Source organism: Diadema antillarum, unplaced genomic scaffold (genome assembly GCF_040938485.1).
Source record: "Diadema antillarum isolate AM-2024a unplaced genomic scaffold, OU_Dant_1.0 seq00001055_RagTag, whole genome shotgun sequence".
Lineage (NCBI taxonomy): Eukaryota > Metazoa > Echinodermata > Echinoidea > Diadematoida > Diadematidae > Diadema > Diadema antillarum.
The window spans coordinates 804384-813520 of NW_027271883.1; positions in this window are offsets into that span (position 1 = coordinate 804384).

Consider the following 9137-nt stretch of genomic DNA (forward strand, 5'->3'; position numbering starts at 1 on the left):
GATGTCTCTTCTTTTACTTTGTTTATGAACCAGCTCTCCCATCACACTATTCATTTTGTCTCCCTTAGCCCAGCCACCATTAGGCCAAACCCATAAACAATTTTCAGTATTTTTGAATTATGCCTACCCAAGCACCTGTGACACCCACAGCAGACATAAACTAAAGTCAGGACCAAGTCAAGTCAAGTTGTGCAAGTTAGAAAGGTATTAGTAGACTGCAAGAGGGATATAAAAAATCGGATGCTTACATTTCCTCTGCTTGCTCTCTCTCTGCAACTAAAAAATGCCTAATAAACTTTGACAGAAAATGATTTCTTGGATGATAGATGTACTGCAATACATAGCCATATTATTACAGTCTGTGTCCACATCAGAAATTATGGCCTAGACATCATTATCTATGTCTTCTTATATTGTATATTTTTGTGGGTTTTACTTTTGAAACAATAATGAGTAAATGCAGATCTGATAGCCACTTCTTACTGAGCTTAGATAAGGAACTTTGTATATGGTATCCTCTAGCAGTGAGAGAAAAGAAAGGGAAACATGAGGATTTTTATATCTTGCAAAATAACATGGTATGGTAATGAATAAAATTTCAGGCACATACTGTGCATAATATGAGTGCTTACAAACTTTTACAAAATGAGGGAAGATCAAGACTGTTTGCAGAAGATTTATGATACACTTTGTGAACTGTCACAGCAATTTAAACATCAATTAGATCAGTCACTGTTTACGAGATTGTATTGCCTTTAATATGATGAAGGTTATCCATACCAAATCAGCTAGTGTCTTTGTAATTATGTACTTGTATTCATATCATCAAATTCTAGTTTGATTATAAAGTCAATGTTTGGTAAACAGCATTTGACCAGGTTGAAGTTAGGTGATGGTATATGGAAGGAGGTGGAACATTTTGGTCATTATTTTGTAAGATTTTGGGGCTTTAAAGGCAAGAGTCAGTCTAGTCTCATACGTCTGAATAACATTTTTGAATCTACAAAAAAAAAAAAAAAATGAAATATTGTAGTACCCCGAATGCCATGAAATAAAGATATCATCAAGGTGGATGATACATACAGAGCTTGGTATAAATGTTAGAACATAACAGAAACCTTCGTTACATCTGAAAAATAAATGAAAGGTAATGTACTGTACCTAACTTCATTCAAGTTGGAATCTGCATTATATGAGTAGTATGATCCACGTATAGTTTATTGAAAAGCCATATTTAAAACTCGTGTACACACGTGGTAATAAATTTATGAATGAGAAAAGATACCCAAGTAAAGCTCATTTAGTTTTTATGTAATTTAAAAAGTTTTGTAAGGTGTCACGTGTAGGAAATAAATAGAGAGAGGGATTGTGTGTTTGTTTGTGTGTATGTGTGTGTTTGCGTGTGTGTGAGGGAGAGAGAGAAAGAAAGCGAAAGAAAGGGTGGAAAAGAGAGTGAAAGAGAGTATTACCAGCACAGAATTATTTTCTTTACAAGAATGACACATTCACAAAGCAATAGAGCAAACTGATTACATTTCATATTCGAAAACAACATAGCACGAGATACAGTAATGCTCCGAGGAAGAGAGTGAATCTTGAAAATTATGATTCGAAATAATGTGCAGAAAGACCGATGCAATGAGCTGAGAGCAATGATCAATGTGTAATATAATGAAGAACAACTCAATAATAATGCCTTTCTGCGAATGGATGAGAGATTTAGAAGGGGGAAAGAAAAAAAAAAGTATCAAACAAAATCTTGATACCCAATTCATATCACTAGTATACAAAGGAGCATCGCTAATGCGCGCGCTCGATTATGTGCGCGCGCGGCTATGAGAAATGATGAAGATAACCTAACGCGCAGCGCGTGCGCGCCGATGGTGTCACTTCGTGAAAAATGAAATCCGCACCATGCGCGAACAATCGAAGCGGCACGGCCGACGGTGCCGGTTCGTGAAAATATTGGAAGCGTTGTTTACGTGTTTTTGTGTTTTCACGAACCGGCACGACGGACTTTGCCCGATATTTCAACGAAACTTTTGTTTTTCACGATGAACCAAGAACATGAAACACACGAACAACTCCTAATCTGTCGTGCAGTGTGATATTTAGGTAACTGGACGTGAAATATAGGCGCAATCATGGATTTTGCAAAGGCAAAAGCTTCAAACGCGATTATCTCGAAACTTACTTTCGCGGCTCCGGGGCCGGCTGTGCCGGTTCGTGAAAACACCAGCGATATGTAGGGACCAATATGTCATTTAAAAGGTATTATTTTGTACTTTATTACCGAGACCGTACTTTAAAATCTTCAAAAATGGACTTATCGATTTTTGCGAACAAACTCTTCATATATTTTTAAGGGAAATTTGTGTCCACACATTGCTAAAAACTACACTTGTGTGTACTTAGCAGTCACATTTATGTGGAAAGTACGGCGGAGGCAACTTTTTCATGCCTTTTACTATTCGAAAATGAAATCTTCCTATCAATGGCCGTTTTGTCAAATGTGTTTGATATGCCTTTGTTTACACATTTTGCTGTAACTTGAGAATGCTTCAGTATTTTCTTCCCATATGCGGTACACATAATATGCAGAAGGACATGCTTATTAAGGTTTTTTGAAATTATGGGCTTTAGTTTTTAAGTTATTGAAAACTGAATCCTGATTGGATAATACTGGTTGCCATGGCAAAAGGAGAAATGTTTTTTTTTTACAATAATCAATAAAAATGTTTTTTTTTTATTGCATCTACCAAAAAAAAAAATGAACGAAAACACCAAAGTTTGCAGCAGTAGGCATTTTTGGGGTTACCAATCACCTGTAGGCATCTGGTTACCATGGTAACCACGCACAATAAATTATACCTTACGATGTACCCCATTGTATTGCTTACATCTGCAGCAACATGTACATGTGTGGTTTTATGGAGTTTTGATGAATTCTTCATGAAATAAATGCAAAAACTGTGATTATTTTGTCATTTTATAGCGACAAGCGTTACCAGCCCTAGTCTAGTTTCTAGCCGTTTTTATTTGGTCTTTATTTCTCAGTTGTGTATATGCAGAAGCCCGCTGCATTGCCCTAAGCCGAGTGAGGTCGCATACCCAGTGATTGCGACAAAAAAAAAAAAAAACTGTTCGGGCGTCGCAATCACTGGGTATACGCCCTCACTCGGCTTGCTTCAACTCGGAGAAATAAATACAAAATAAAAACTTCTAGAAACTATACTACACCGACCCCAGCTTGGCATGAAAACTTAGTTTGCAGGTAAAAACCCTCGTTTGTCGAAAAAAAAAGTCTGCGTGCGCTAAGACTACTACACGCACCACTGGCACTGGCGCCTGTAGCAGTGCTAGTGTTGCGTGTTGGCGCACGCAGACTCTTTTTCGAACAATAAGGTCTTGTGGCAACTGAAGTGGCCTGTAAGAATTTATTGATACCACAATTTGGAATCACATACTACCTAGAGGTGTTGCAGAGGGTCCAACCGACCACCTCATGCAGTCAAACCTTTCTGCGGGGTGGGTTGAATGAAGTCATTTTTTCTGGGTCCCTGCGCCTTGACTAAAACCCTTAATCAATTCTAGAAGCAAGCAATTAAAGATCAAAATAGCCATAAATATATTAGATACAGCTTGTCCAAGAAAAAAACAAAACAAAACCGAGTTTCATTTATTTTCATTTGGGATTATAATCGTGAATTAGTTTTATGAGATGTACATGAATCGAAAAATACGTTTCTCTTCGTTCATTGTGATGTACAACTCATGCATGACTGAGTTTGAACAATAGACAATAACACTTTCATTTGCACGCGCAAATTGGAAATTTGAGCGGGATTTTCGCGGGTTTTTTTTTTTTCTTTAATCTTTATCAGAAAATACAATCATAATGTTAAAGGGGTCGTATTGTTTTCATGTAAATTAGTGTACAGCTGTAGGGCACTGCAGGTCAACACAATTTTCATTCATGACTGTTGATCTTCCATACCGAGTTCAACCAGCAGTCGGTCATAATGGCCATAATAAGTCTTTTTGCGGCATGCAACCAAGGACGCACACACACCAAGATTTTCGTTACCTTCTATTTCTGAGCTTTATTATCAACAACAGTGTCAATTGATCGTTTTGAGTCTGTTAATTCGCTGTCATTTGATGGAGAAGACGCACATTGTAACTGAATCTTGCCTTTCCTCCGATTTGAAAAGATGGTGAGAATAGAAGTCAAAACGAGTATACAACAATACCAAAGCACACCCATGACTTGAATAGAAATGGTAGCAGTGGGTTCTTGGACTCAATAGTATAAACCACCTGTTACACTAATACCGTTCCCCCAGCCTTGGAATTGCCATGAACGCGCACAGCGCAGTAACGTTATGACGTAGCAAGCATGTATATAGAGTAATGTTGTTGTAAAGAGGACGTAGCGACAACTGAATACGCGTCGTGGAAATGGACGGAGTTTTTTACGCTCTTTCCGTGTCCGCTACGTCGATGGAGCTGTTTATAGTAAGTCTTCAGAAGTTTCAAGTTTCAAGTTTCAAGTTTATTTCATATTTCCATTTCTCAGTGATGGGATCACAAAATGATTGACAATAAAACAAAAGTACAAAACATATACAACCATATCTTATGTTTGAAGAAAAAAAGACAAACTAACATTACACACAAATATAAATGGTCATTTTCATCTGAGGATATCACAAATAAATGTCAGAAATATGATGGGGCCTACATAAAAGCAATGACGCTTGTAAAAACTGTAGGTTCCCGAATTTATAGGCGTGAAATTATACGGAGAACGGACATGTTTATCTCGACCAACTTAAATTGTACCAGTGCAAAATCAGTATTAAAAACGAACTAACGAACCACATGAATACTTTAGTATCGCTTAAACGAGACTGTACATATTTCGCCGTGTTTACACACACACACACACAAAGTGCTATAACGGTATCGTGAAGTAACTTGGAGCTGCAGACAAAGACAAAAGACTGGGGGTATTAAAAAAGAGAATGTTGCTAAGAGCCGGGTAGTGTGTATCCACTAAGTAATAGCCGTTTTAGTTTGCGTTTGAAGGTGAATAAGGATAAGGAAGAAGTAATATCTTGAGGGAGGTCATTCCAGTATCTGGGTCCAGTAAACATAATTGTTTTCTTTGCAAAAATAGTGCGAGTACGGGGAAGGTGATAGGCGTCACTCTGACGAGTGGGGTAGCAATGAATAGAGCGATTTCTTTTGAACATGTGAATAAAAACGGATGGTAATTCATTAGTTGTTAGTTTATACATGAAAATTCCAAGATTATAATAAAATAGGTCTGGAATTTTCAGAATTCTGTTTTGATGAAAAAAACAGTTGGTATGAGCAAAATATCCGGCGTGGTTTATAATTCTTATTGCTCGCTTTTGAATGCGAAGAAGGGAATCTAATAGTAAATTGATTGCGTTTCCCCACGCCAAAATTCCATAATTAAAGTGTGGAGATATTAAAGAAGAATATATACTCTGCAAAATATAATCAGGGAACAAATGTTTAAGCCGAGCTTGTTTAAAATTCCAATATTTCTGGACAAAATTTTACTTACAAAATTAATATGAGTTTTCCAGGATAATTCTCGGTCAATCCAAAGCCCTAAAAACTTCGCGTTATTGACCTGCGTTAAACATATATCATTTATTTTGATCTCATGTGGGACAACATTCAAAGAATTACTGAATACCATATAATAAGTTTTTTCTATATTCAGGGATAATTTGTTGGCATAAATCCAGGATCGCACAGACCTAAGCTCAATATTCATCATATCAATTAATGTATTAGGGTCTCGATGAGAACAAAACAAACTTGTGTCATCAGCAAAACAAATAAATGATAAAATTGGCGATGATTTTTGAAGGTCATTTATGTATAAAATAAATAAAAGTGGGCCCAAGAGGGAGCCCTGTGGGACTCCACATGAGATAAGTTTTAACTGCGAATCATAGCCGTTAATGTTAACAAATTGCTTTCTATCAGTTAAGTAACTCTTAAACCATTCGAGAGGTGGCCCGCGAATTCCATAATGATACAGTTTAGAAAATAAAATTTCGTGATCTATCGTATCAAAAGCTTTAGAGAAATCAAGAAAAACTCCAATTGTATGCTCAAAATTATCTATAGCATGAGCTACCTTGTCTATAAAAGTGAGTAAAGCATGGGTTGTATTATAATGTTTTCTGAAACCAAACTGAGAATCTGATAAAATATTATGATTTGTGAGAAATTTCAATAATCGCGTGTAAACTAACCTTTCAAGGATTTTAGAGATCGAAGTCAATAGAAATATTGGTCGGTAATTATTCACCAAATCTTTCTGTCCCTTCTTAAAGATAGGGACAACTTTTGCAACTTTCATTTTATTGGGGACTTTACCATTAAGTAGAGATTGATTAAAAATGTATGTTAAAGGAGAAATGATTTGATTCAGAACATTTTTTAAAAGAAAATTTGTAATTCCATCATATCCTGAACTTTTTTTATCGTTTAGATTCTTGACGATATCAACAATTTCTTCTTTAACAATAGGTTCGAAAAATATTGATTGAGGATTCCTATTACCTAAGTATCTATGATATTCAGTTGAGGATTTCGGGATTTTACTGGCAAGATGTGGACCAAGACTTGCGAAATAATTATTAAAAGATTCCGCCATGCTAACCGGATCGTTAATCTGCCGGCCGTCCGCCAAAATATATTTGGGAAGATCAGTATTGGTTTTGTATTTGAGTGTCTCGTTAATCACCTTCCACGTACTCTTCACATCATGTTTATATTTAACAAACTGTCGCGAAAAATAATTCCGCTTAGCAACACGTATTAAGGATGTCAATATATTCCGATATCGAGTATATCTTGATTTATTTCGAGGGCATGGATCTTTGCGATATTTATGAAAAAGACTATTCTTGCGGTTAATGGACCTGAGTAGAGATTTTGTTACCCATGGTTGTCGAGGTACTTTTTTGTAATTTGAATGGTGAGGCCTTTGAAGAGGAACACTAGATTCATAGTTAGTGGTCAAAATATTCATAAAATTTTCAAATGCTAAATCGGTATCGCTTTGAGAGTATACAGTGGACCAATCTTCTGAACTTAATTTCTCCCTAAGTTTATTAAGGTTAGATTCAGACATTACACGAATGCCCGGATTGTGGGTATGAGAAACATTAGTAGTCATAAAATTTGACACAAGGGCATAGATTGGAAAATGATCAGTGACGTCAGAAACTATTATGCCAGATGTGATGTCAGAAAATAAATCATTTACAAAAATGTTATCAATAAGAGTAGATACATCATCAGTTATTCGAGTCGGTTTTCTTGTAAGGGGAATAAATGATTTCGACAACATAAGGTTCAGAAAATCTGCGCACATAAGATTATCGTTGTAATTAAGAAGATTGAGGTTAAAGTCACCCATGACAAAACATGTCTTACTATCAAAATAACTGCTTGAAATAAGGTCGCAAAATAACTCTAAAAATTCAGCAGGGTTTGAGCTGGGTGGTCGATAAATCTCCCCAATTATAATATTACCTTTATTCAAGGTTTTGACCTCAATAAATACACTCTCAAAAACTTCTGACATCACGCTATATTTTTCCAAAAAAACACAATCTAATTTCTGTGACACATAAAATCCGACTCCTCCTCCTTTCTTCCATGTTCTATTATTTGTTATGAGTCTAAAGCCGTCTATTGTAAGCAGCGAAGAGGGTGATGTCTCCTTTAACCAAGTTTCACTGAGCCCGATAATATTATATTCAGTTTTCAACGTGCTCACAAGAGAAAGAAATTGATCGAAGTTTTTATTTAATTTTTATTTTTTAATTTTTATTTAAGCTTCTAAGTTTTTATTTAAGCTTCAGAAGGTCCATACTGCGATGGCGCTCTCGCTACGTGGACGTTGGGCATGCTCAAAGTCCGCGAGCGGAAAATTTGTTTCCGGAGACCAGGCAGTACGTCCATGGAGTTGTCCAAGCAAAATGGCCATGACGCAGTGTTGCGCTGATGGTCTGCACGGTGACAGTACCTGGCACGTAGTCGCCCGTATATAGTTGCTCACGCAAGTCCGATTAGCCAAGTTTTGAGCATGCTCAAAACTTGTTCTTTGTGAGTCGCGGAGATTGCCGGCAAAGGTCAACGTTGAACACCAATAGTAGGCCCGTAGCCGGCTGCACTTGAGTCACAGGCAATTAACCCGCTTCAAGTACGTACGCAAGTTGCCCGTGGATCTGTGCCTATGCGCCGGGCACGCGTTTAATCTGCGGGCATTCCATGAGCATGATACAGGTGTTTTGATGGCAAGGAACGGTGCCGATAGTGCAAACACACGTTCTTTAGGTTTGAGGAGCGTTGCGAGGTATACGAGCAAATTGCGTGCATGCTGAGGGTCAGTTACGGCCAAACTGCTGGTTAGTTGGGAGTCGACTGCGGCCAGGATAACGGCATTTACTGGGAATTCTGCCAAATAGTAATTCGCAGGAATTCCTTCACTGAGTTGTCAGCCCCCACTCTCCTGACACGCAGGTCACACAGAATACCCGAAAGAAGAACTTAAGTACCACGCGTCCAGAAGGTAAAACGCATGCAATTCTTGCCAAAATCCTTGTCCGGCCTCATAAATTGTCCAACATGCTGGAATATCCCCAGACGCAACAAACCCGCGTAGCTGACAGGGCCTGAACATGGCTGTAAATAGGATTTACGTGCGCACCTCCGTACAACTACGGGCGGGATACGTGCTAGGTACTGTCATGTGTAGGTCATCTGCGGGGATCTCCGGGTAGCGAAAATTGCTGTCCGCCAATCACACGCAGGGCTTGCCTGGAAAGATGTGACAGGGCCCTTCGTCTTCAATTAAATGACAATCAAGGGCTTTCCGTCGGCATACAGCATTCTTTGTATAAAGTATTAGACCGGGGGCCAAGAAGATGTATTCAGCTGAAAAGGGTCACACTTTTTAATGGTCTCATCGTATAAGGATGTGGCCAAGGGTCAACAAAATGAATTGCTGGCAAGTCACATCCTGTACCGTAAGCCTAGGGACCACAAAAAGGGATCCCGAAAAATGGATTTATTCA